Raw genomic sequence first — 27,732 nt, 5'->3', positions numbered from 1 at the left:
GTAGTAAGTTATTAACTAGTTCTTCTTAGCTGAATAGATTAAGTAATGTCTGTTACCACTCTCAGTCTTCCCAAGCCTTATTTCAGGGTTTTCCAAAGGGCCTTCTTAATGCTGGTGGTAGGAACGGGCTAGCGCTGACAGGTGAGACATCACAAGGCGAGGTTTCACTCCCATATATTCCAAATGAGGTGGACTCCAACCATAGGATCATTCATAGGGATTATCCATCACAGGCAACTAGACTGAAAGAAAACACAGAGTTATTGTGTTGTCACAGACTGAGACCAGAACACAATTGCAAAAAAGTCATATTACAAACAACAGCTAGCAGTAGTAACTTCTGATCAATCTGGGAAGCTAATATTAAGTATTATATTTATTATATTTATTAAAAAATGCAAACTAAAGTTACAAAAACCTCGAGTCAGGACTGGAAACAGGATTCAGAACTTAGGAAAAGGTGAGGCTACTCAGTGTTGCATGGGTTTTGTAACTAACACAACACAAGGCAAGATTCACAAATATAAAGTAAGTTACACTTTTGGTTTTAGTTTGCTCTTGCAGTGTGAGTTTATGAGTAGTAACTTTTCCATCACTAACTTTACAAGTAGTAACTTTGAGAGTATTAAGTAACTCCTATCACTTTAAAAAGAGTAACCATTACTAGTTAGTTACTATTCATAAAGTTATTGGTGGTAGCACAGTTACACTGCAAGAGTAAACTTACAACTAAAGTGTAAATTTACCTTTGTGAATTAGTCCACATAGTGCAAACTAGTACTGTTCTACCTATTCCGGGGTACACATTGCTCTAATTAAGACTCTACACTGTGATGATAATGTCCCTTGAATGCCTGGGGCGTGTAAGGAGGGTTGACATGGGCTATTATTTAGTTAAGAAGATCCCGTAACAGTGAGTTGGCATTGGTTGGTATTAGTTTCAACACATCACCACTTCCACCCGCCAAGTGTGTGATCCATTTACGGCATAAATTCTTAAGTCATACTTCAGTAGCTCCTACAACCTGGGGGGGGATGGTTAGGGGTTTGGTGAATGGATGGGAATGGGGAGTTGGGGAAAAGTGAGACAAAGACAAACACAACCTTGATCATGTCTATGAGCATAACATTATCATCACATCTGTTGAGAGAGGAAATCACAGAATGACACAGTGAAGTTACTAAATGCATTGCAAATAGTCTTTGAGTTCCAGTGTCCCAAGTTAACTAATTGTTCTGTTACCTAGGTTAGAAAAATACAAACTAGGGAGGATGCATACAGTTCTACAAATTGTTATTGTTAATTAGAGAAAAATGATACTATACCAATGCCACAATGAAAGGAACATCTGCATTCTTCTACTTGAAATATTCTTCTTTGGAGCATGGTTGAACCGGTCCGGTAAGCAGGATATTTATGTGGAAGAAGAGAAGGTCTGTGGAATGAAGAAAGTAAATGTCAATATTATAGAGTCAAGGAGAATGTAAGTTTTATGGTGGATGAGGGCCAAGAGGACAGGGCATAGCTGATTGCATCCATCATGTGACATATATATCTAGTGACAGTCCCCCCAGAACACAACCACTTAGGTGGAAGAGTCAGACATTTGAGCCATCACCCTACTTGGGATTTCCCAAATCAATTTGCCTCTCTCCCATCCACTGTACTGAGTAGGCCTCTTTGAATCATGTTGCATCAAATTGAAGAACATAGGCCTCAGATTCCTTCTTCTGGCTGTTGGGATAGTCCTGTAAACCTGAGTCTCAGTCCCTACCCAAATGGGATTGAACGATATAGACCTATAGTGTTGATGAACAAAAAGAGAAAAAAACCTTGAGCATTTTATTTAGTTTTGTTAACTAAACTGACCAGTCTCCAAACAACCTGAAAAAAGAAGTACAAGAAAGGAGTGGACCACATAAGTAAAAGTATATTGAAGTATGAAAGCAAGGCAATCATTTAGGCAGCATCATCCATTGGGCCCCAAGTATTACAAATCAAATTTGAAAATTAGTTGAACAACACTCTCCCAGCTACCACTTGAATCATCATTTACTCAGTATATCACTCATTGGTACAATACTAGTTACATTCTCCAAGTGTGGTGCACATTTGTCAATTGTAACTTCTCTTTTCTCATGGACAAAACAAACAATGGCAGAATTGTATAACTATTAAAATTAATTGGCCGTGAAGCTATGGAATAAATAAAGAAGGATAGGGATGGGAGCCGTTATCATCATGTCCTTTAAGGGAATGGGGAAGCTGCTTCTGTGCACAATGATCAAACTCTACTTCATACATGTGAATACATGGTGGAGAGTTTAAGCCAGACACCAAAAATGTATTTTATATCCCTTTTTTGCTCGGAGAACAGTTCAATGATAATATTTGAAGACTCTGCTGTGGGCTACTTACTCAGGGAAGTAGAGTTGGTCCTCAAACTCAGGGTGTTAACCCAGACGTTGATCAGCTAACACACTTGATTCTACTAATCACCCGCAACCTCCACCTGTGCTGTTTCATGAACAGTGTAGTCATGTGGTATGCAAAGTTGGTCCATTATTATCATGACCAATCTCTCCATGTTTTGAGGTGAGGGAGAGATTGGTCCTTCTGACTTTAACAACTGTGTGAGCTGCACTGAACACACACTCAGAAGGTTCGCTGGGTATTGGAAAAGCCAGATACTTTTTGACAGCCTGCTGATCAATGGCATTGCCACATCATCCCATATCATAAACCAATAGGTTTTGGCCCAGGTAGACCTCTTTTGGATAATTCAGATAGTCATAAACCATCCACTGAATGGTCATTCATGCTGTCACTTGGTCGTCATCTCTTGCCTTCATCTCTACACTTGACTTAAGCCCTGCCACTTGAAACCAGGACGTTGCAGAAGATGGGTCAGATTTTACTATTGTCAGTGTTGCTTGTATTACTGGTGTTAATGGTGATGATAGTGACTGCTGTGAGACAATAGCACCACACTCTCTGAAGATTGAAGGCTACCTGCAACTCAGGACTGCACTGTCACTCTAGCAAATCAGAAGTGAACTAAAGACCTGGATGTTCGAATAATCATTCCTCCACGGAGCAGCATACAGCTCCAGTGCCTCAAGACCTTCTCGGGTGACATGCCATGCTCTATAAATGTTTGATTGGTTGATTGATAATCAAGACAAGACCCTATACCAAATAGTGAAATGGTGGCACGTTTGAAAATGTAGCTGTAAGGACAATTAAGTCCAGTACCCATAAAGTGTCTGAGATGTATTTACCTTGCAGTCAGTGTATAGGAAGATCTGATTATAAATATAAGGACCTCTGCATGGTGACGTCCACAATTAGAGGGCAAGAAAAAAGAATAAGTAAGTGCCCAGAAGACAAAGTTTGATGAAAAAAAGTAATAATGTCCAAGTTAAAAATCTTTGGACAATGCATACCTGTTCTCTATATTGTACCCCAATCCTGTGAGGATTGCAGAAATGCATTTGCTGGCCATGCATGCATTTGTAGACGGCTCTGAATGTAATGTGCCAGACATCAAATTCGGGCCAAAAATGAAAAGTGAAATGGAAGCCATGATAACACCCAAGTGACACTACAAATAAGCAAAAGAGGAAGAAAAAGTAAAAATCAAAGTGGGGGTGGGGTCGTCAACAAGCACAAAAACATCACATAAAAGGAGATGCGTATTTCCTCTGGGATTCAGTTGATATCAGCTCGGGTCGCATCTTGCCTCAATGTAATGTGGCAGGCACCATTTTTGGGGCACTCAGATAGCTCGTACAAGAGGAAATAGATGTATGACTTTGCAATACTAGTGCAAGCTAGAAATGGGCAATAAGTGCTCCATCTTCAATTGAAGTGAGACTTGATCAGCAATACATGTGTGTTTCAGAAAGTAATGGCAAAAGTGCTTGTCAAGAAAAAACCTTAGCCATAAGGGAAAATGCAAGGTCACAGGGCTATTATTAATAATAAAAGGTGGACATGATGCTGCAAATTCAAAGCAGGTGGAGCATGTGTCAATTAAAAGCAAAGGATAACCATAACAGATATGCAATTTGGGAATCCAAAGCCTATCAATACAGTAAGTGGCCAGGTCATGAAATATGAGCTGTTGAAACTAACATACTCCAAATAGGGATGCCAATGTGGGCTAGAAAAACAAGAATCATTTGCGATGCAAACACATTAGCAAGGTGCCAAAGGAAGCAGAGTCAAAAAGTCTAGGCTGTAAATTTCTATAAGGTATAAAGAAGCTGAAGCTAAGTGGTGGTAGAAGCAAGAGGGCAGATGGAGCAACCTAACTTCCATCACAAAAAAAGTGACCAGGGACAATAAAGTAATGATGTAAGAAGTATATCCAAAATGGGCCATGAACCTAGTAGAATAGAATAAACCCAGTAGTAAAAGGAGTCGTGTTAATCCCAGCTGAGTCATTTAAATCTATAGTGATTAGAACAACTCAAACATGCAAAGTGAATACCTGGAAGTCCCATCCCAATATGTTTCAAATTGTTGTAACAGGGTGCAAAAGTAATACAACCATACATATATTCAAGAAACCCATACACAGCATCACTATGTTAGGTATATACAAGACTGAAACTGTACATCTTATAACATGGGTGTTGAGGAAATGACATCTATACATACTTGCAGGGTATAGGTCCAAAATAGTACAACTCAATGGAAATATGTGACCATTTGTATAGATTCAAGGAGGCAAAGGATGGTTGTAGTATACAACTCTGGATAGAAAACACAGTAATTATTAATCATCCAAGAAGACATACAGCTCCCGATCCAAAGGTAGTCCTTGTTTAACAGCCATGAATTTGGTATTCCAATGAATCTCTAGTTTTCTCAATGTCCTAATTCTGTCACCTTCTCTTGGATGTTCCGGGACAATTAAAAAAATGTGGAACATTAGCTGAGTTAAATCTGTAATTCTGTGTGTCCTGTTGAAGTTTGGTTTCAATGGATAATTGCTGTTCTTGTTTCTAATAGCACTGATGTGTTTGTTAATTATTTCCTTGAGTGGTCTTATCGTACTCCCTATATAAATTTGATGACATATACATACAATACAATTAAATACAAATTTTATGTTAGAGCTGACAAATTCTATATTTAGTTGTAGTATTGTGATGAAACCTCTTTATTTTATCAAGGATGAATGGACACATCTTACAACAACAACCACATTGAACGAAACCTTTGGGTTGTGGGGGTAGCCAGCATTGTGCAGTCTGGCTCCTACTCCAATCCAAACAGCTGGGACATATTATTTTATGTAATGTCCTGCCCCTGCTATATGTGAAACTCAGTGTACTAGGAATGATGTTCTTCAGCGTGGCATCCAGGTTCAACACATGCAATGTTTCTGGAGACTTCCAAATAGGAGATGACTGCAGATGTTGTATGGAGTGACAAGTGAAATCCTGGGTTTCCCCTTAGATTTATTGGACTTGTTTTTTAGTAGAGAATGTCGGTTGGCTCGTAGGATTCTATGTTTGGCTTTAAAAATCACAGTGGCAGAGTAGCCCCCTGGAAAGAAATCTCTTTTTAAGCTCAAGCTTTTCTTGTTCAACCATAAAAGTTATATCCTCACTACAATTGCGTTTCAATTTTGTCATCTCACCTTAAGATCGATTGTACCTGAGACCTGGAGTGTGAAATGGTGGCATGAAGGATGGAGTTACATGCAGTGGGTTTTCTGATCATGGTAGACAGAATTTTAGAGTCCTTAGCATAAAGGATTAAGTCCAAGTATTCTATCTGTTTTCGACTGTATTTGCATGTAAAAGAAATATTGTAGGAATTTCCATTTAGAAAAGTATTGAAGTCCAGCAGGAGTTGTATACTACCTCTCCAGGTCAATATTATATTGTCAATATACCTCCCCCAGTATACCACACTGTTTATGATTTCTGGTGAGCAATTTGACCAAATGTAAAATGTCTCCACCTATTCCATATACAGGTTGGCAAAGGAAGAGGAAAATTTGGATCCTATTGCCACACTCTGATACTGTTGGAACCATTCACCATTATGTGTGAATACATTGTTGTCCGATACAAGTGAGGCCATCTCAATTAACATGTTAGTCTGTTCTAACATGGTAGCATCTACAAAGGAGAGAAAATGGCGTGTGACTTGTATGTTCAGTGTCTTAGGAATGGAAGTATAGAGGGAACAAATACCCAAAGTTAAAAAACAGCATTCTTTAGTCCAAGTGAAATCCGTAAGTTGGTTTAAGAGATCCTTAGTGTATCATACCATGGAGGGACAATTGCATACAAAGGGTTGAAGAAAGATGCCAATGTATTCAGAAATGCACCTCATAGGAGAACCTATTGCCGAGATAATAGATCTCCCTAGTGGAAAGTATCCCTGCTTATGAATTTTGATGTAAAATATAGATACATGATGTTCTTGGCTGTGGGTTGAACATATACATGTATTCCAAATCTGTTATAAGACACATGTCCCTTCATCCCTTCAGTTTCATTTCCAAAAGGTTGGTAATGTGTTTAAGAGTATTATTGTCCAATCTGATGTAAGCTGTCACATTTGAGATCTCTCTGTCGATTTCCCCAGTGTAATCACCCTTATTCATAAGGAATATGTTTCCACCTTACTTCATCATGATATCAGATAATGATGACAACTACTTTAAAGCCATTCTTTCTTCAATAGTCACATTAATTAAACTATGTCTAGCTTCTTACTGATCCAGATCCTCCCATGCATAGAGGTTATTAATAACTAGTTTGTAAGACCTATTAATGTTGTCAGTTTGTAAGGTGGGATAAAAAGTGGATTTGGGTTGCAATTCACTTTCCAGACTCAGGTTGGGAGAAATATCCATGTCAGCTAAAATCTCTTTAGGAGATGGTGTAGATGTGTCAGTAGTGTCTAGTGACAAAAGCATTTGTAGATCTTCTATGTCTTTGATCGTTATGTGACACAGCCCCTTTCGTGTGTCTCGGTCAGTAGTTATAAATTGTGGTTTGTTTGCACAGAACTTCCCTAAGATTCTGTCTGCGTATAAATTTGTATGTATCAATGTGCATGCATGTCAAATCTGATTTAGAATAGGACAGAAACCCAGTTCTTTAGCAATTTTATGTGAGCAGAATTTAAATCATGGTGTGATAAATTAACAATACCAATATCATCATAGTGCATCTCAGCAGTCACAATGTTGGTAATTTTGACATAAATCATACAATTGGAACTAGTCAGTTCTTCTGGGTCCTGGAACCTGATCACGTGGTCACCCCTGCTTTTGTTAGTGGACCTCTTCCATCTTTACCCTTTCTGGTTTTCTTCTGGGTACCATGGTACCTTTGTGATACTGTTAAACCTCCCATCAAAACATTGAAGAAGAGATTTGATTGAGTGATCCCAAGGCATTGGAGCTAGAGCTGGGGTCATCATTTTGGTCAATCCTTACACTGGAGCCATCTAATTTGCTATTGAAAGTGACACTAGAGATCTCCACAGTTTTGGGTTTGTCCATGGACCGATTAACTTGAATACTGTCAAATTTACATGCAGAAGTAAATATTCTTACACTCTTAAAGTCATTATCGTCCCTCTTCAGTTTACGTGACTTCTTGTCCTTAACATATAATCGATATTTGTTTAAAACCTTCTCTAGAATCTTGTGAGTTTTTTTGTGTAACCTCTACTAAGCTCAAATCCTTAATTTCTTCCTCTAACTTGGCTATTTTAAACAAAATGGACTTTCTTTTTCTCTCTGCAGGGCTAATGAGAATAGACATCATACTGTAAGAGGAATTATGCAGCAATTGTTCCCACTCCAGTAATAAATCCTTCCCAAGGTCATCAAAGGATGGTAAAATAACACTTCTTAGGCCTCTCTGTACTTGTTTTCATCTCTATATATTTCTTAAGGATTGTGGCATCCCAACAGCGTGATGACTTTTGCTTTCGCAATTTCTCTAGTCAAATGAATTTCTGTTTCAAACCTTCCTTTTTATTCATACCAAAGGAATCAGTGTTAGTGGAGTTTTTATCCTGAAATAATTCTTCCAATAATGTGTCCCTGTCATCATTGAATACAGTCATAATACATTTTAGACACAAGTCAAAACAATTCAATACCCTTAAGGAAAAAAAGAAGTACAAGAAATCCACAATGAAGAGAAAATGCAAAAGCTTTGGTAGCAGAGGTATAGAAATGTTGCACCTCCACAAAACAGGGTTAATCTGAATTACACATGTATTTAGTGCTGCTTGTGGATTACACACCTGATGTTGGATGACTACGTTCTTTGTAATCATCAATAAACCAACTCATATGTATCATCATTCACACTGGCAAACCCCTGTGCCACCTTGTTTTACTGGTTCTGTAGGAAATACAACAACAGGTTTGATTTGTGCATCATACTGTCCTCCTTGCTAACCTAGTTTACCACTATTTTTACAAATACTTAAGCATCCAGTTGCTAATTTACACAGAACTGTGAAACATTGGTTTAAAAGGCAACAATGTCCCATATATCTGTGGTTGAAAAACACACATTGTTTTGAGCCTGAATTGGACAGAATAGAGTTGTCAGTATTCTGACCAAATTGTAGCCCTTGTTTTGTTTAATGCTTTAAACTGCTGGAGGTAAGTGGAATAGCACATTGACAACTACATTACAGTAGCAGATAACACCTGAACTGTTAGAAAACAGAAAACCCACAGCATCCTACATTTGACCATTTTTCATCTTTATGGGAACCTCTTTAGATTCTTTACAGACTTTTGGAATTTTTCTATTATTTAGGTCTTCAGCAATTTTATGCTTCCCACAACTTCCGTGTTTTTCATCAATGGGATGCAAATTTGGTTAATGTGCATGCAACCCTCTTAAAAGACAGTATTCGTTTACACGTGATGTGTCAGTCTTCACTTTGCTTTCATCAAATTGAAGAAGATATAGGCCCTCATTACAACCCTGGTGGTAAATCCTGCCTATCGGCGTGCTGACGACCGTCAAGATACCGTGGCCACGGCAGAAATCCACTACAGGTATTACTACCCACATCTCGTAATCCGCCACAATACAGACACCCACACAAGTTCGCCACACCAAAGGTCAGTGATAAACTGGCGATAGCAAAACCCACACCGTCACACCATCAAGAATACGCTCACACTATCATGACCCACGAATCAACATGGTGGTCATTCAACCGGGGTAATCCATTGGCGGTACACACCGCCGCACTCAAAATGCACACATATTTACAAAACACAACCACATTGGACAATTCAAAATCCACACACTTGATACACATACACACACCACACCCATACATTCACACCAATATAAAACACACACCCACAACCTCTTACAATGACTTTTTTGGAAGAAGCAGAGAGAGAGAGAATAGCAAACACAACACCAGCATCCACAGGCACACAACACCATCACTCGTACAACATCCACGCACACACCAACACAACACATCACACAGCACAACAAACATCACCTCACAGATCACCCACACCACATAATGGCACCTCAAAGACACCCCAGGTTTTCTGAGGAGGAGCTCAGGGCTATGGTGGAGGAAATCATCCGGGTAGAGCCACAGCTATTTGGATCACAGGTGCAGCAGACCTCCATTGCAAGGAAGATGGAGCTATGGCAGAGAATTGTCAACAGGGTCAACGCAGTGAGACAGCATCCAAGAACACAGGATGACATCAGGAAGAGGTGGAATGACCTACAGGGGAAGGTACGTTCCGTGGTATCCAGATAGCCGTACAGAGGACTGGCGGTGGACCCCCTCCTCCTCCCCCACAACTAACAACATGGGAGGAGCAAGTCTTGGCAATAATGCATCCCGAGGGCCTCGCAGGAGTAGCAGGAGGACTGGACTCTGGTAAGTCAATTCCTTTACTACTTTATCCCCCACACCCTACCGGAATGCCATCACAAACTCCTACCCCTACCCTCACACCATCACCCCAACACCCCACATATATCCCACTATCACAACCCACACATCCCAAAACCAAGCCCTGCAGATAACACCAATGCATGGACACCCATCATCAAAGCATGTCCAGTAGAGAGAGTCACCCAGGCCACAAAACCACCAATCACACAAGGGCCAAGCCAATAATGCAAGCACAGGAGTAGAGGGTAACTCACCGATTGCACAAGATTGCACACACAGATACAATAACTATGCATTTACACCCCAACAGGACCCCTACCCAACGTCACCAGACAGGAGGGCTTGCCATATCCCACAGAAGAGGCCCACAGAAGAGGCCCACAGTGACGACAGCAGCTCTGCACGCCTGGATCAAGATGACCAGCCCGGCACATCTGGGACCTCGGGACAGTCGGTTCCCCTGACACAGACACAAACCACCACTTAACCTCCCTCCTCAGGAAACACCACCACAGCACCCACCTAGCTGGCCCATGCCACTCTCCCCAGGACACGTCAATCAGCAGTGTGTCCACCACTACAGGGACCCCAGGCAACCCCACTAACACAAGACAATCAGGGTCCTGGGGTCAGTGACAATGGGCACACGGTTCAGGGGACAGGGGCACAGGATGACAGGGAAGCTGGGAGGACTGCTGTGTGACAGGAGGAGGACAGGCCCAGGGAACCCAATCTCCATGAGGCATTCTCCAACATCATGGGAGCATACCACCATTCCGAGGACACCATGGGCACAGTACTGGCCAAGTTTCAGGAGACCCAGCGGCTGCAGGAGGAACAGTACCTGAGGATCAGGGAGGAACTGAAGTCCATTAACACCACCCTGGTCACCATTGCAGGGGTGCTGGCAGACATGGGCAACACCATGAGGGACACAGTGGCACACCAACGGGCCCCTGACACTAGCCTGAATGATGAACAGCCCTCCACATCCACCAGTGCTAGTGGACAGGCAGTCCCACCACAGGAACAAAAGGCCACCAGCTCCCCACTCCCTGCAGAAGACGAACCACCCCACAAACGGTCCCTGAGATCCAGGCACAATACAGAGAACATTGCCTTGACCCCCGCCAAGAAATAAGACTCTCCTGATTGTCACCCTTCTGTCCCACTGTGTCACCCTGTCAACCTTGAACTGCCATTACTCCACCTCCTATGCCCCTTTGGACAATGCACCTGTGATACCAATAGACTGGACTCCACCATGGACATTCCTCCACCATCACCCCAGCACATTGCACATACCCTTCCCCTGAATAGCACTTACATAAACACCCTTGAATCACAAAACGATCTGGAGTCAGTCTGTACTTTCACAAGTGTGTTATCACAACCTCTCTGACAAATAGCAATGTCAATACTCATTTTCACATACCAATGTTCGACAGTTGTTGGAGCAGCAATAAACATAGAGGAAGGCAGAAAGTGGTACCCAGATCTGTGAAATGGAAAGCCAAAGTGAACTGCCAGGGTCCATACAGAGAGGTAAAAAGACAGAATCATGCAATGTCCTACAGTAGTATGATATGAGAGGAGCAGTGCCAGTCTCTTACCTGTGTCTCACTAGAAATATTGCATGATGATGTTGTTTCGTTTGTCTATATCTTCTTCTTCTTCCTCCTCTTCCTCACTGTCCACAGCCTCCAAAGCTGCCACAAGACCAACATCAGGCCCATCCTCCTGCAGAAAAGGCACCTAGCAATGCAAAGCCAGGTTGTGCAACATACAGCATGCCACGATGGTTTGGCACACCTTCTTCAGTGAGTAGTATAGGGAGCCACCTGTCAGATGGAGGCACTGGAGCCTGGCCTTCAGGAGGCCGAAAGTCCGCTCTATTATCCTCCTAGTTCGCCCATGGGCCTCATTGTAGCATTCCTCTGCCCTTGTCCTGGGATTCCTCACTGGGGTCAGTAGCCGTGACAGTTTGGGGTAACCAGAGTCACCTGCAAATATGGAGGGATATCTGTTAGACATACACCAACCCTTAGGGACTCTTCCATACCCAGACACCTATTCAAACTGTGTGGGGACCTTGGGCTCACCTATTAGCCACACATGGTCTCTCTGGAGTTGGCCCATCACAGAAGGGATGCTGCTATTCCTCAAAATGTAAGCGTCATAAACGGAGCCAGGGTACCTGGCATTCACATGGGAAATGTACTAGTCTGCCAAACACACCATCTGCACATTTATGGAATGGTAGCTTTTGCGGTTTCTGTACACCTGTTCATTTGTGCGGGGTGGGACAAATGCCACATGTGTACCATCAATGGCATCAATTATGTTGAGGATATATCCCAGGGCATAGAAGTCACCTTTCACTGTGGGCAAATCCTCCAGCTGACGGAAAACGATGTAGCTGTGCATGTGTTTCAGCAGGGCAGACAACACTCTGGACAACACGTTAGAGAACACTGGCTGTGACATCCCTGATGCCATGGCCACTGTTGTTTGAAAGGAACCACTGGCCAGGAAATAGAGTACTGACAGGACCTGCACTAGAGGGGGGATTCCTGTGGGATGGCGGATAGCTGACATCAGGTCTGGCTCCAACTGGGCACACAGTTCATGGATTGTGGCACGATCAAGTCTGTAAGTGATAATAATGTATCTGTCTTCCATTGTCGACAGGTCCACCAGAGGTCTGTATACCGGAGGATGACGCCCTCTCATCATCTGCCCCAGCAGATGTGCCCTATGGAGGAGAAGGGTGAGGAGGGGGTCATACACCACATAGCTTGCACAAGGGTGTTTGGAACAATTGTGATGTAATCGGTGTGTGGTGCTGTCTGTCCGTACCCCTGCCCAAAAGTGCTGTGACGCAGTTAGTTGCCCTGCCATGTGGCCCCCTGAAATAGCAGCTGCCTGACCTTTAAGGAGGGACAAGGGGAAATGAGGTAAATGCGCTGTCGTTGTGCAGCGTTGCGGTAGGCAGATGAAGACCGCGGTGCAATTCAGCATTGGTTATCATTGGGCCCTATGGGTTCCAGGAGATAATGTACGCCGGTGGTGACGGTACGCACCACCGCAGATGTAACTGCCATTTTATATCTGTTCACTCACTTGATACTTGACCTTCAACAGGAGAGGACCTAAACTGCAAGTGCTGCTGTTAACTCAGTCTGGAACCGACAATGGCTACAGTGTCTGGGGAAAGGGCCCCTGCCTTCACTGCGGAGGAGTTGGACAACCTGGTGGCTGGGGTCCTCCCCCAGTACACTCTACACTACGGTCCTCCAGACAAACAGGTCAGTACACTGTGAGCATGACGGGTGGGACATGAATGTATGGCGTGGAGTGGATGGAAGATATGGGGTGGGCTGAGGCTACCATGTGAGGATGATCAGTGTATGTGTTTCTGGGCCAGGGTGGGAAGTTGTGGCCAATGAGTAAGAAGAACCGGACGGGTGAGTAAAATCCATTCTTACTTCACTTTTCCTCTAGGTCAGCGCCCACCAGAAGAAGGGTATTTGGCGTGCCATCGCCAAGGAAGTGCTGACCCTGGGGATCTACCATGCACGGAGAACCCACTGCCGCAAAAGATGGGACGACCTGCGCCGCTGGAGCAAGAAGATGGCAGAGGCCCAGCTGGGGATGGCCTTCCAACGTGGAAGGGGTGCCCGCCGGACCATGACCCCTCTGATGTAACGGATCCTGACGGTGGCATATGCTGAGTTGGATGGGCGCTTGAGGGCATCACAGCAGCCACAAGGGGGTGAGTACAGTCTCATTCAGCTGACTCTGTGCACTGTATGAGGTTCTGGGTGGGGGAAGTAGGCTGTGGGTACCCCTAGGCCAGGGCAAACTTGCTAGGATAGGTCCATTATTAGGCAGGCTCTGTGGCACTCCAACCCCAAAAGTGGTAGTGGCCATCTACACCCAGTCAGGCTCCTGTGGGTTCCATCTGTGCATCAAATGGGCTTAGGCACAGTCCTCCATGGACAGGTGATTTTCCCAAGAACAGTTAGTGCATGGCCTAGTGCATAGGGCTGCTCCCTGTTTGTTGTGTCCGCCAACGGTGGTGTTGCTGCTGACATTGACCATGTGTCTCCTCTGTCTTTCCCTCCCTTTTTGTTTTGTCACCCTGTCCTTGTGTGCATTAGCATCATCTGGTAAAGGAGCATTGGCACTGGAGCAGGAGGGAGCTGCAACCCACATGTCCTAGGAGGGTGAATGTACGGAGTCTGAAGGCACCAATGGGATGGAGGGTGAGGAGAGCTCCACGACGGGGACAGCGACAGCGACTCCTCCTCTGATGGGAGCTCCCTTGCGGTGCCCTCCACAACAACAGGTACAGCCGCCACCCCCCCCACCAGCACCGCCCTCCCAGCAGCCCCTCAGCGTGTTTACCGTGTCCACTCACCCAGGAGGGTGGGCATCTCCTTCACCCCAAGTACGTCAGGGCGTGCCCCAGTCAGCCCTGTTGCCGTCAGTGAGGAGGCTATTGACTTCCTGAGATCCCTCACTGTTGGGCAGTCAACCATTCTGAATACCATCCAGGTTGTCGAGAGGCATTTGTAGCCAACAAATGCATACCTGGAGGGCATTCATTCTGGTGTGGCAGCCCAGAGAACATTTCAGGCTCTGGCCTCAGCACTGATGGCAGCCATTGTCTCTGTGTCCAGCCTCCCCCCTCCGACTTCCACTACCCAGACCCAATCCCCTCTACCTCAGCCTATCCCAAGCACCCCATCAGACCAGCATGCACACTCATCAACACACAAAAATGGCTCAGGCAAACATAAGCACCACACATCCTTCAGGCACTCACACAAGCACCATACCCATGCAGACACAACAACATCCACTTCCTCCACTGTGTCCCCCTCCTCCACGCCATCCACCTCCCTCCCAGTTTCGTCTCCACTCACACCTGCATGCACTACATACTCAGCCACTACCTCCATCACCAGCACGCCCATCACCACACACCGCTCGCGTGCAATCACCACCCCCACTACCATGCACACGTCCCGTGTCCTCTCCCAGTGTTTCTGTGAGCCCTCCTCCCAAAGTACACAAACGCAGGCACACACCCACTCAACAGCCATCCACCTCACAACAGCCTCCAGCCCATGCACTTCCACCCAAACTCAGCAGATATACACCTCCTACAACCACTACCTCTTCCTCCACTCCCAAACCCCCTCCATCTTCCTGTCCCAGTGTGTCTAAAAAACTTTCCCTAGCTTCCATTGACCTCTTCCCTACACCTCCCCCCGTCCTTCCCCTAGGGCCAGGATGTCCAGATCCCAGCCCAGCACCTCAGCCACAAAATCCTCAAGCACTGTGGTCTCTGCAAGTCCAGTAAGATCACGGGCGGCACCCATCAGGGCTGCCAGTGTGCCACCTAGTGAGGCCAAGGATCAACCTATTCTGCCACCTGCCAAGGTGAAGAAGGGGCCCGAATGCCGTAGGGAAAAGCCACACCAACCGTCCAGCAAGGACTCCTCCAAGACAAAAGAGGACAGTGCCAAGGTCCCAGCTGCAATTTCCAAGCTGGGGAATGGATACAAGGCCAAAGGGAAGTCAGCTCAGGGCACGGAGCCTCCGGGTGAGGGACTGGTGTCACCCCTTCGGCAAGACAGAACAGCAACCTGTACGGCGGTGGCCACCGTCACAACCACTGCCACCTGCTCCACCACCTGCATGTCTGCTGTCTCTGCTACAGTCCCCAGCATCATCCCCAGTGGGCAGCCATCTGAGGCTGCAGGAGACGTCCTGCTGTCTCCCTCCACAGGTGCTGACACCTGCACCACCGGCAGCATCTCCGCCAGAGACACCACCGCAGCCACCGCCACCTGCCCCGCGACATCACCACACAGAGCCACCACAGCCGACATCAGCATCATCCCCAAAGGGCAGTTGTCCGAGGCTGCAGGAGACGTCTTGCAATGAGAAAATCACCAAACAGTCAAACCGGAACAACACATTCCGACTTCCAAGTGAAGAATCGATGCTGCGCCTGCAGTGCAACAGAAATTGCAATGTATCGCCATACTGGATCGACACCACACCTGTGACTTCGTCCCGCACAACCAGGATTTCCCATCATTGTCCGTGGGCGTCAAAAGAATCCCGTATTGTAGAGAGGAACAAAGCCTGCGTGCCATAAATCGATGCAAAGCCCCTTGCAGAGTGGAAAGAAATGACGCGTTGTCTGTGTTGCGGTTGATAATCCGATGCACCCCCTATTTTTCCAAGCATTTCCTCCTCTGCGGTCTCCGTGTGTGATAATTTTGACGCAAACCAGGTACTTTCTGCTAACAAGCGACAACTGTTGAATTCTAAGATTTAAGACTCTTTTTAAACTTCCAAGAGTGATATTTCGATTTGTGCTTATTGAATCTTTATCGTTTGACCGTAATTCAACCAGATAAACCTGATATATTTTTCTAAAATTGTGTGGTGTATTTTTGTGGTGTTTTCACTGTGTTACTCTATGATTTATTGCACAAATAATTTACACATTGCCTTCTAAGTTAAGCCTGACTGCTCAGTGCCAAGCTACCAGAGGGTGGGCACAGGATAATTTGGATTGTGTGTGACTTACCCTGACTAGGATTGTGGTCCCTAGTTGGACAAAGGTTTATACATCTGCCAACTAGAAACCCCATTTCTAACACAATTTTAATGCTAGCTTTCATTCCTGTGAGCATGCAAGAGATCTGAAACCTGACCATGATGTTCCCTTTGGTGGTAAGCAAGCCTTAGTTTTTGGTGACCTTCTACAGTTGGCACCTTTGAAAGGCCAACCAGTTGTTACAAACTGCTTCATGACAAAACAAAAGGTCCTTAGGAAGCATTGGAAATGTTAATATATGGTTGTATTTTCAGTATGTAGAGTTAACCAAAAATTTGAGAGGGATAGCAGATATAGAGTATGGTGATATATTAAAAGACAGAAGACTATGAATAATCAGAAAAAAGTGAAGACAGTTCTTTATAGAAGCATGATAAGAACTCTCTTCTCACACAATGAGTCTCCTGTTTGAGTAAGGCGACATCTCTTGAAAAGTTGCATGCAGATTGTGTGCCTCATGCCTACATTACATGAATGTGCACAGTTTAACTCAGAAATGTATCATTTGGCAAAACAAGAGATTAGTAGTATATATAAAATGGAACATCAGTTTTGGAACTTGTCACTATGTCAAACAGTGGTACAGAAGCTGGAATTCCTTGAGAAAACAGTTTCATATACCACTAATATATAGAAGACTCTAAGGCCCAAATTTATACTTTTTTAGCACTACATTTACGTCACCTTTTGATGCAAAAGAGGTGCAAACTTACAAAATACAGTTATATTTTGTAAGTTTGTGCCGCATTTGTGCCAAAAAGTGACGCAAATGCGGTACAAAAAAAAGTATAAATAGGGGCCTAATAGGGGCCTAAGGGCCATATGTACGAACACAGTTTCCCATAGACACAGAATGGGTAAAATCTTTTCGTACATCTGGCCCTAAATCTCTGTAGAAAGTGCAGAATAATTGTGACACAAATCAATGTTCAGGAGTGTTTAGTCAATAAAGCAATGACTTTCAGTTAGAAAAACGTACATGTCAGAAGTCAAATATTTCCTTTGTATTTACCCTATACTGTCACCATTCACAAATTTCAAGGATTATGCACTTTTGATGAATATAGGTCAAACAGTTTTCAAGAAAGGAATGTCTCATCTTGTTTTATGCTTTATAATAGGTTAAGGCACTAAGGCCCTCATTACAACCCTGGCGGTCGGTACAAAAGCAGCAGTAATACCGGCAACAGGCCGGCGGTAAAACAAATGGAATCACAACCACGGCGAGACCACCAACACAGACATCCACTTTAACATTCCGTCCTCCACGGTGGTAGCAACAAACACCGCAGCGGTCACCGCCAACAGAAAGAGGGAAGACAATGTACTATCCACCCCATTACAACCCGCCCATCCGCCAGATTTTCCGGGGTGGTACCAACGCCATCAAAAGCTCGGCGGAAACAGTACTCGGAACAGAAACCACTCACCTCTCAACACCCAATGAGGAGCCAGGGCGCCATGGAACCTGAGTTACAGGTGTTACCAATGTTGGTGTACCTCCTCTTCTACCAGGAACATCAAAGACGGCGCCGACGACCATGGTGAGTACTGCACCTAGCACACAGCGGAGGGGGGAAGGCAAAAGAGAGTGACACATACACGCAACACCCCCACCCCCAACAACACAAACATAAACACATGCAGCAACATTACATTTACTCCCCATAACCCCCTGGAAGAACGCAAGGACCAAATGAAATAATTGTAACAAGTGTAATCATCGAAAATCCAGATAGGCCAACATAGCTTTAAAAGATCAATATATACAAATATTTACAGCAAGTACACAAGTCTGGATACTGTTCCATTACATGTCCATGGACCAGTGGTCCCAAAAAGCATGGGCGAAGCCCACACATGACACCTGCCTCAAAATGGAGAGAACACTGCTGGGGCATCAGGTCTAAAAAAAACAGGCACCTCATGGGGCAGGGGAGGGTGGACACCTTAGCCGGATCATGGGATGACGCCACTGCTCCACGAGGGGGCTCCATGCCCACTGCTTGGTCCTGGGGAGTGCAAAGCCACAGTCTCTCAAGTCCCTCAAATGGGTGGTTTGCCCATTGCTTGGTCCTGGGGAGTGCAAAGCCACAGTCTCTCAAGTGGGTGGTTTGACCACTGCCTGCTCCTGATGAGTGCAAAGCCACAGTCTCTCAAGCGGGTGGTTTGCCCACTGCTTGGTCCTGGGGAGTGCAAAGCCACAGTCTCTCAAGTCTTTCAAGTGGGTGGTTTGCCCACTGCCTGCTCCTGGGGAGTGCAAAGCCACAGTCTCTCAAGTCTCTCAAGTGGGTGGTTTGCCCATGCATTGGTCCTGGGGAGTGCAAAGTCACAGTCTCTCTAGTGGATTCAGTTCTCCACTGGTTCTGGAGGGGGCTTGGTGCCCAGTGTGCTTCATCCTGCCAAGGACTGTGTTAGTGGATGCAGTTCTCCACTGGTTCTGGGAGGGCGTGGTGCCCAGTGTGCTTCATCCTGCCAAGGATAGGTTGAGTGGATGCAGTTCTCCACTGGTTCTGGAGGGGGCTTGGTGCCCAGTGTGCTTCATCTTGCCAAGGATAGGGTGAGTTGATGCAGTTCTCGACTGGTTCTGGAGGGGGCTTTGTGCCCAGTGTGCTTCACCCTGCAGAGGATAGGGTGAGTGGATGCTGTTCTCCACTGGTTCTGGAGGGGGCTTGGTGTCCAGTGTGCTGCACCTGGGGTGTGGCAGTTCCCATTCCGTCACCTGGGTGTCTGAGCCACAAGATTTTCTGGGAACAGGTAGCATGATACTCTATGGAGTCAGAGACACACTCCACCCAGTGGCCACTTAGCCTGCCAACTGCTGGTACTGCCAGTGCTGGTTGTGGTGCCTCATGTAGTGTGTCCAGTCAGACAATCGCGCAAATCAATCACCAGTTGGATTGGGTGACACCTTGTTGCATGGACCATGCTGTACCTGATTGGATTATCTGTAAACCTGGAGCTAAGAAATGGTTGTTCACCATTGGCTTTCCTTTTTCTGACTCTCAAAATGCCATTTGAGGGGCTGTTGACCTATGGGTGTTGTGAGCACCTACATATAGGTAATGTATTGGTGGAATCCTGGGCAGCACAGCCCAATTTCATTTATTGTATTTGTTCATCTGACATTTGTAAACTGTGCAGGGCGAGAGCATGAAGAAAACTCCGCTTTGCCAGCAGAGGGGACGTTTTGCTAAACTTGGCGCTCCAAGCAGAGCATGGAGTAGCAAAACTCCATGAACTCTGCTGGCGGATCTGAATTAACCGCCGACTCCTAGTTTTACTGTCCTTACCACCAAGAACAGTAAAGACTGACTACATGTTTGCCCATATAAATAGGGTAGGTAGAAATGTACCCACTTCTCTATTGGCCCTCATTCAAAGAGGGCCATTGGAGAACTTTGGGCATGGAGGAGACAATGTAGTCTCCACCGCGGCCAATTTTAAAGTTCATGTGCAATTTAATTTGCCATTTGGACCTCCATATTGGCAGGGAGGGACCTCTGTTGTCATTGCGATGGAGTACCGCCTCTGCCAATATAAAATCAGGCTCTTAGTATAGTATTTCACTTTTTCCCTGTATCGCTGTTGGCAATGCTTCCACATTTATGGGACTGGAACCATGAGGCTTGTTGTCTAAGAGTTCTGTTTTAAAGTTCTTCTGGAATCTCACATTACATACTGCTTAATGAATGACAAAACTGATTCATCAATGTCTTGTCCAAACTTTGTGCATCTTTGACCCACAATAATATATGAATATGTGGTGCACCTGTAGCTAGATATCTTTTCCTATAGAAAAAGTCCATAACCTCAGCTAGTGGTGGATTCTTAATGATAAAGTGGAGTATGGCTTCAAATCAAATCAATGCTTAACGTTCCTACAAACATTTGCAAAATCAATTGTACACCGTTCTCCAGCAGTTTTAAAATTATTGACTACAATGTTTGCATTAGCTACCCTGAGAAAGTCATGAAGATCATCCAAGTATATTATGTACAGGTCAAAGTGACAATTCAGGTGGGTGCACCTAGATTGCTGCAATGCACTGACCCTGTGATTGTCCCCACTAGCACTAGTTTAATGTCCCCAAGGGCTTCTAAATCTAATACTTGAAGGCGAAATTCTTTAAACATTCTTTAAACATATTGTTTGTTCACTGGTGATTCAATAAATAAAGCTATCATTCATTAATATTTGGTTCTTTTTATTTCATTGTCTAGTTACTCAATTATGCAAATACGTGCATTTGTCATCCCGTATGCATATATGTACAAATTAAATTCCCCAATGTGTTTCGGAACATTCACACCCCTTCATTGGGTGCTGTCCTGAGAAACGAAGGAAAAGCAATACAATTTATGATCACTACAAAACCAGCAACAAAATGCACTTATCATACATGATTATTTATAGTTTACTGTAGACCCAAATGTCAATTCTGTACAATGTATTTGCAAGCTCACTTACCTTGGAAGGTCAAGCACCTTGATACTTGTGTAATCAAAAATAAGTATACATAACAGTCAAATGTGTGTCTTCCACATAACTTCTAATTAATAAGTCCGAATTGACCATGATTACTCAATGAATACCACAAATACAATTCCACGGAGTTACATAAAGACTCAACGAGATTCTGTGGAGTTCTACCCATGCATAGCTTTTACAAATACGAAGTAGCAGTGCAGTAACAGGCATTTTGGCTGATTTAAGAAGGTCTTAAACATGTTTTTCAAAAAGAGATATGCACTTTAAATATCTCGAAAAATAAATTTGACTCAGTTGCTCAGATCCTCTCTGCAAAATGCTGTAGACTGGTAAATATTTTGACCGGAATGTGTCTGCAAAACTGTACTGACGGGGTCCACATTGTGGCTTTTCAATTGCCAAAGAAACCAGGCTGCAGTCTAGTCAGCTCAGTTCAATGGGGCACAGAGGCTGTAGTGCGTTATATCGTGCAAGGGTACTTTTTGTCATCTTTTGAAATGTTGCTTGGACAAAGGATGTATACATTTACAATGCGTTGCACCACCAGGGCATGCTCGGTTGTGTAGGAAGCAGCCCAAATCCTGCGGGTGCTGGCAGAGCGCGCCCCCTCACTCCTGGACGTGTGAGAGAGGGGGGAGTGCTGCTGGGGTCACGTTGCTTCCTCCCACACCCGTTTTTAGGGTCGAGCCTGCGTTGCATGCGCTCGCGCATGCGTTTCACAGGGAGACTCTTGTGTATTTATAAAAGGGCTCGGAGCCCTGTCAACTTCACATCAGTGTTTTTTATTGGTTCGTGGGCTTCCCTAATAAAATCTGCTTGCTTTCATTAGTCGAAGGCAGCATATGGCATGCCTTTTCCGGTGGCTAGCCCTCCTCCAGCGCAGCGACCAAGTACAGAAAACATGCGAGGCTCGCTGTTTTCCATCGGGCTCGTGGACTTTTTTTTTCTCTAATTTACGAGCCCGATCTCGCTTGGCAGAAGTTGAGCGCTTTACCTACTTGATTTCACTTTTTCGGGTTATGTACATTAATGCACTTTTGCCCGATAGGAGAAAAGTCGGGTTAGGAGTTTACAGAGCGATCAGCTCTAACATGAGCAAACGCGAGACCCGATGCATTGTAAATGCTTGTTATTGTTGCACCGTTTTGCAGCACAACAACCAGCAGCCGCCCTGAAGGGTTTGTATTTCGAGCCTCAGCCAGTCAGGCAAATAATGGAACACACAAGGTTTTGTCACAATTTACTTACGAACAACACGGCAGTCTGCAAGAGTTGACAGCCGGGCATATGTCACCAATGCGACTCCCCCAGCTGGAAGGCACCCCCATGTTGCAGGTATGCCCCACGAAGACTGACCAATAGCCCTCTTAACCATTCTTGTCCACACTCTCCTTCTCCACCTTGACGTTCTCGTCCAGGTCGCTGTCAGAGGAGTTGTCGTTGTGCGTCTTCTTCATGGTACAGGTTAAGGATGGACAGTGGGTAAGGCTACTACAGGGCTGTTAGTGCCCAGCACCCGCGGAAGTGCGGTTCACTGCTCCCTTCTTGTCCCTGAGGTGCTACTTCCGTTCAAGCCCAGCTGCCAATATTCCACACTCCGTAGGGTAGCAGCAGGGTGCGGGGGTCCGCTACTGTACCATATTACTCCATTGAGCGCTGCCAATTGTGCTTTCCTTTCCTCCTGATTGACACCGTCAGATCGACCGATGGTGGTACGTGTGCAGCAGGGGCACTGGAGCACACCCTCTGCTAGGGGCAGACTTCAGACACCTGAAACAGAGGAAGGACAAGTTTCTGCCACTTTTGAGCTGCACCAAAGAAGCAGGCAAGGCAGCTCTGGACTACAGTTGTCCAGGTGCTGGAAAACTTTGCCACGCGGGTTTTTGCCAAACACTGCGCTTCAAGTGGAGCGCGAAGTGACAAAACTCTGTGAATCCTGCTGGTGGAGTGGAGTGTACCACCTACCATTATATATAATAATCACCAGAAACCCAAGAACAAAATACACTTTTCAAACACGATTATTTACAATTTCATGTAGGCTCAAATGTCAATTCTGTTCAATGTATTTGCAAACTCATTATACAGAGTGCGTAAAATGCTAACAAACACTAGTAGTGCAATTGCTTCAATAAATGCATTGAAATCCAGTTCGCACCTTGTGTCCTGCCTTGGCATGTGTGAGTAACTGAGTAACTGAGCAAAAGGGGTATCATCTGTTTCCATTGCTTTCCTGAGGAGTCAGAGTGTCAAGTTTAGGTTGCCACAAATTACCTCCTCCCTTCTAGGGTTGGGTGAGACACTTCGGGCAAGCCAGGAAGTAGGCTAACAACTTCCGAAGTGAAGAGGGACTGACTCAGCCACCCCATTAAGTGGTGCTGCCACCCTTAACATGCAGTCTTAATATCATAGTAGGAACCATATGACAACCCTGTTGATGATTCCAAATTCTTGTAATTTTTTCTGACTTTAGTAGACACTCCATTTACTAGAGCCACAAGTGGATCTTCTTCACCTTGATCACTAACTAGAGTTTCAATATTCCCATTCATATTCAAACGCAAATATGCAACTTTTTCTTTCAAGATATTTAATAATTCAGAATGTGGTCATTTTATATTTTTGTCCGCATTCTAACAATTGCTTGGTTGAGAATGCTCTCATAGACATTAACGTATTATAGCTCAGAAGAAATGGGAAAAACGTCTAATTTATAATGGACACCACTGGCAGGCATTTTGTTGTCACCCGGTTAGTCTATATGATGTTTACAAACATTCTGGCTTATTCACAAGTCAATAAAATTTCCGATTATTATTAAAGAGCCAGTTTAAACCACTGCATTAGATTGAAATCTTCTGTTTCCTCACAAATGTATACATTTTATGGTTCTGCTTTGTAGTGGGTTTGCCTACAATAAACACAGACTTTATCAGTAATTTCTGCAGATGTTTATAGCCAATACAAAAAGTTCCTTCTAAATGTTTTCTAAAACATTGTTACTATTAGAAATATAATTGTTAATCATCATAATCCCCTCTTTTTTTCACTTGGTCTTTCAGTCCCAAAGTATAGAATCTGAATTACATCTATAATAGAGCTCAAATCAGAATGACTACCTCTTAATAACATGTTATTTAGTTTTTTGTAAATGAAGGACTAGACGAGGATGAATGTTTGAGTCTCATGACATCATACTCTCTCTGTTGATACTTCCCTACAGAGTGAAGGTTGGGTGTGGACTTCTTTACGGAGACACTTACCCCTCTGCAAGCATATTTTCTCTGGGTGAACAGGGTGTATAGTCTGGTTTGCTAAAGGCAGCCACTCTATTTTCCACTTCTATACAGAGAAAAGGCACTGATTAGAAGGCTTTAGAGAAACACTAGGCCTTGTTTTATCACATATTAACAGGGTGCAAGTTCTATATGATACAATTTGAAACCAGACTGGCTCCACCTCTTACAACTCTATACAGGGTGCATGTGTGTGTTCTATGACAACTTGCCCTCTCTTCTGAGACCTCTCTAAAGGGTGAAGACTGGGTGTGAAATGCTGTAGTGAGGAACTCAGCCCTCTAGAAACTCCTTTTTTTGTGTGAACATGATGTATGATTGGGTTCACTCAGAAGACCCTCTCTACTGATACCTCTGTACAGAATAAATGATCTCTGTAGAAGGATTTCAAAGTACTTTAGGCCCTATGATATCACAATATAACAGGATTCAAATTCTCTGCAGTAGAGGTTGATGAAAGACTGGCTATATTCTTACACCTCTACACACAGTGAATGATGGACTTTTATGACAATGTGTCCTTGTTAGCACGTCAGTCCTTATTTATGCTTTTTGTTGATAGATAAGGGGACACGTTATAAGTTGATGGACCTTTAAACTGCGCTTAGAGCCATTCCCCACCACAGATCACAAATAGCACGCAATTTCATGAACGACATCAATAATCAACATCAAATACCTTTGGAGTCAGAAATCTTCATGGACCATGACCCAATTGGACATGAATAACCAGACCATTTAATAAAAGTTATAATGTTTATTTCCCCAGATTAATAAAGCTAATATCACATAGATTAATCTCAAAACCATATAGTATACATACACAAACAAAGAATTTACAGTTTCCTTCATCACACTACAAATGCCTCATAGACCTCCTCTGAATTAGTAGGACAGGATACCTTTATCCTGTCCCTTTGTATTGCTTTTTATAATAATTTTCACAACACCAGAAATTTTTCCCCATATTCAGTAATGGCAGGCATTATATTTCTGTTTCTCCAACAGTCAGACAATCAGAGTGCACGTTCAGAGAGATGAGCGATGGGAAAAAAAGATCTCTCAACCAATTAGATGGCTATATTTATTACTTTGCCAACCGAAGTACTCTCGCAAGACTCTTGCAAACCCAACCTTCCAGATATACAAATAATTTTGAACCTTAATTTCTCAAAAACTACTAAATGGATTTACAGCAAATCACAACAAGCACACTTTCTGGACCAAAATCTATCTTCTGGCCAAATTTGATGCATTTGTGAGCAGCCCTTTTCTCATTATAGCATTCCAAAAAAGTCTATGGAAAATGCATAGGGATTTTAGCAATTTATGGCTTCCTCTATTTCTTGGCCCCTGCTTGATGGATTAATGGATCAGCCAAAAACTTACCATGAGGAAACTAAGGAAAAAAAGAGTACATTTTTGAAGTTCTGTAAAGATTTGTCAAATTACGCCGAAGTTATAAGCAAACCAAAAAAAGGTTTTTTATATAAAACCACCAATGGTTGTAATACCGTGCCTGGAATGGTAAAATTATGTTGTCATTTTTCAGCTCTGTGTGGATGGCACTAGCCAATCCTATGCTTAAAGACTTTGCTGCAAAAATGTCAAAAGGCTTTGTCACTTTTCCAGCTTGGCGTGGATGGAATTGTACTAATCTTATGCATAAAAATTGTGCTAGAAAAGCAGATGTTCGAGGTGAGAAGAGTTTCAGTGGTATTGCAGTTTGCTTCAAATAAAGTAGGGGTGGACATACCTCACACAACTCCATATAGTGGAATTGCTTAACAATTCAGTGAGATTATGCTTGAATTGTGCATGTAGAGTAATTCTTTGCCTGGTCCAAATGCAAGGATGCATTTTGCACTTAGAAATAGCACTAAATGCAACAGAACCTGAATAACGAGTACAAGCAGCCTCTCGTGCTTTCTAAACATGCTCATGGATTAGGATTTCCCCCCAATTTACTACCATCAGTTAGCTTTATTGTCCTTGCATAAAATGTAGCCTTGTGTCCAAAATGAATGTGAGGATGCATTTTGCACTAAGAAACAGCATTAAATGCAGCAGAAGACAAATAGCTCAATAAATGTGCTCTTGCTGTAGGATTTATGTGAGCAGGAGTAATTGTGCCAAAGAGTAAAGAATCACTGCTGAAATTACTCTGATTACTCTGGTGTAATCAAACTACTGCCCAAGCCTAATATAAAGGTGCTGACGTGTGTGTGTGTGTCTATGTATGTGTGAATGGGTGCTTGTTGTTGCTTGGCCGGCAGCCATTTTTTGTAGCCAGTGAGTTCATTAAATCCTTTTTTTCCAATTTTCAAAGCCATTTTCTAGAGACATTAATAGAAGAGGGCTATGCTTTTTTGTTTTTTGTTAATTTTTTATTTTCTCCTGATATTAGTTAAATGAGCTTGAGGATGATTGTAGTATGTCTGCACATTGTTTATTATTATATGCCTTTTTGAAATTCCCCCCTGCACCTCATTGTCTCTGATAGGACTTCTCGTAGTCCCTAGTGAGACAAGAACAATTATTTATATTTTTTCCCTGCACTCCCTGCCTGCCATAGGTCTCCTAATCCATAGTAGCACAACAACATAAATTGTTTTAAGGATTATTCACTTTTCCTTTGCATTACCTGCCTGCCATAGGCACACACCAGCATTCACTTTTTTATGGATTATTCTATTTTCCCTGCATCCACTGCCTGCCACAGCTGCCCTGTGGGCATTCGAGACACAGAGAGTAAACTTTGAAATCTATATGTAGAAATATTATGCAATGGTTTTGACTGGACTGTTAATTATTTATGATGCCCTCATGGATTGTTATTGTCTGAATGGAGACTGAAACTGCAAATGCCACCTTTTATTGAATGTTTTTCTCATTTATTTTCTGTAGGGTACACAAGAGACATCACACAGATCACACAGAGTACTGCCAGACATAAGGCTGACATTGAGTGACATCACCTGAGTCCTCCTCCTCTGCCTCCGCTTGTGCAGCTAAGTGCCAGCTTCAAGAGTTAAGGACTTGAAGATGGCCCCAATGAGAGGTGTTCCTGCCCAGACAAGTGGCCAATGAGGAAAAGAAGAAGAAGAAGGAATTGCCACCACTGGTGTGCTGCCCCCCCACTTTTTTTTAAAGAAATGTGGTGTGCCTGCTGCACCTTCCTTTGGGCAGCAAAAAGATGATAGCAACACTCCTGCATCAATGACACCACTCCAACCTAAGCCCAAGCACATTTCTTTCAGTGAGGCAGCCACTGCAGCCATGGTGACAAGCAGTGAATCTGAAAATAATTTGTCTCAGCTACAAAATACCTAATCATTGCAGGAAACTGAACAAAGTT

The 27,732-nt window shown here is 43.9% G+C and overlaps 1 long non-coding RNA gene across 1 annotated transcript; it reads right to left on the bottom strand.

Moving 5' to 3' along the window:
• Positions 1-113: 113 nt before the first annotated feature.
• On the bottom strand, positions 114-22,374 carry LOC138268267 (uncharacterized). The gene is made up of 3 exons (XR_011199968.1): positions 22,327-22,374; positions 1,327-1,436; positions 114-242 (listed from the first exon to the last, which is right to left on the bottom strand). It is a non-coding gene; the product is annotated as an uncharacterized lncRNA (long non-coding RNA).
• Between the last annotated feature and the right edge of the window lie 5,358 nt (positions 22,375-27,732).

This window comes from Pleurodeles waltl, chromosome 12 (assembly GCF_031143425.1).
Source record: "Pleurodeles waltl isolate 20211129_DDA chromosome 12, aPleWal1.hap1.20221129, whole genome shotgun sequence".
NCBI lineage: Eukaryota > Metazoa > Chordata > Amphibia > Caudata > Salamandridae > Pleurodeles > Pleurodeles waltl.
This window is presented reverse-complemented; position numbering and strand designations above follow the sequence as displayed.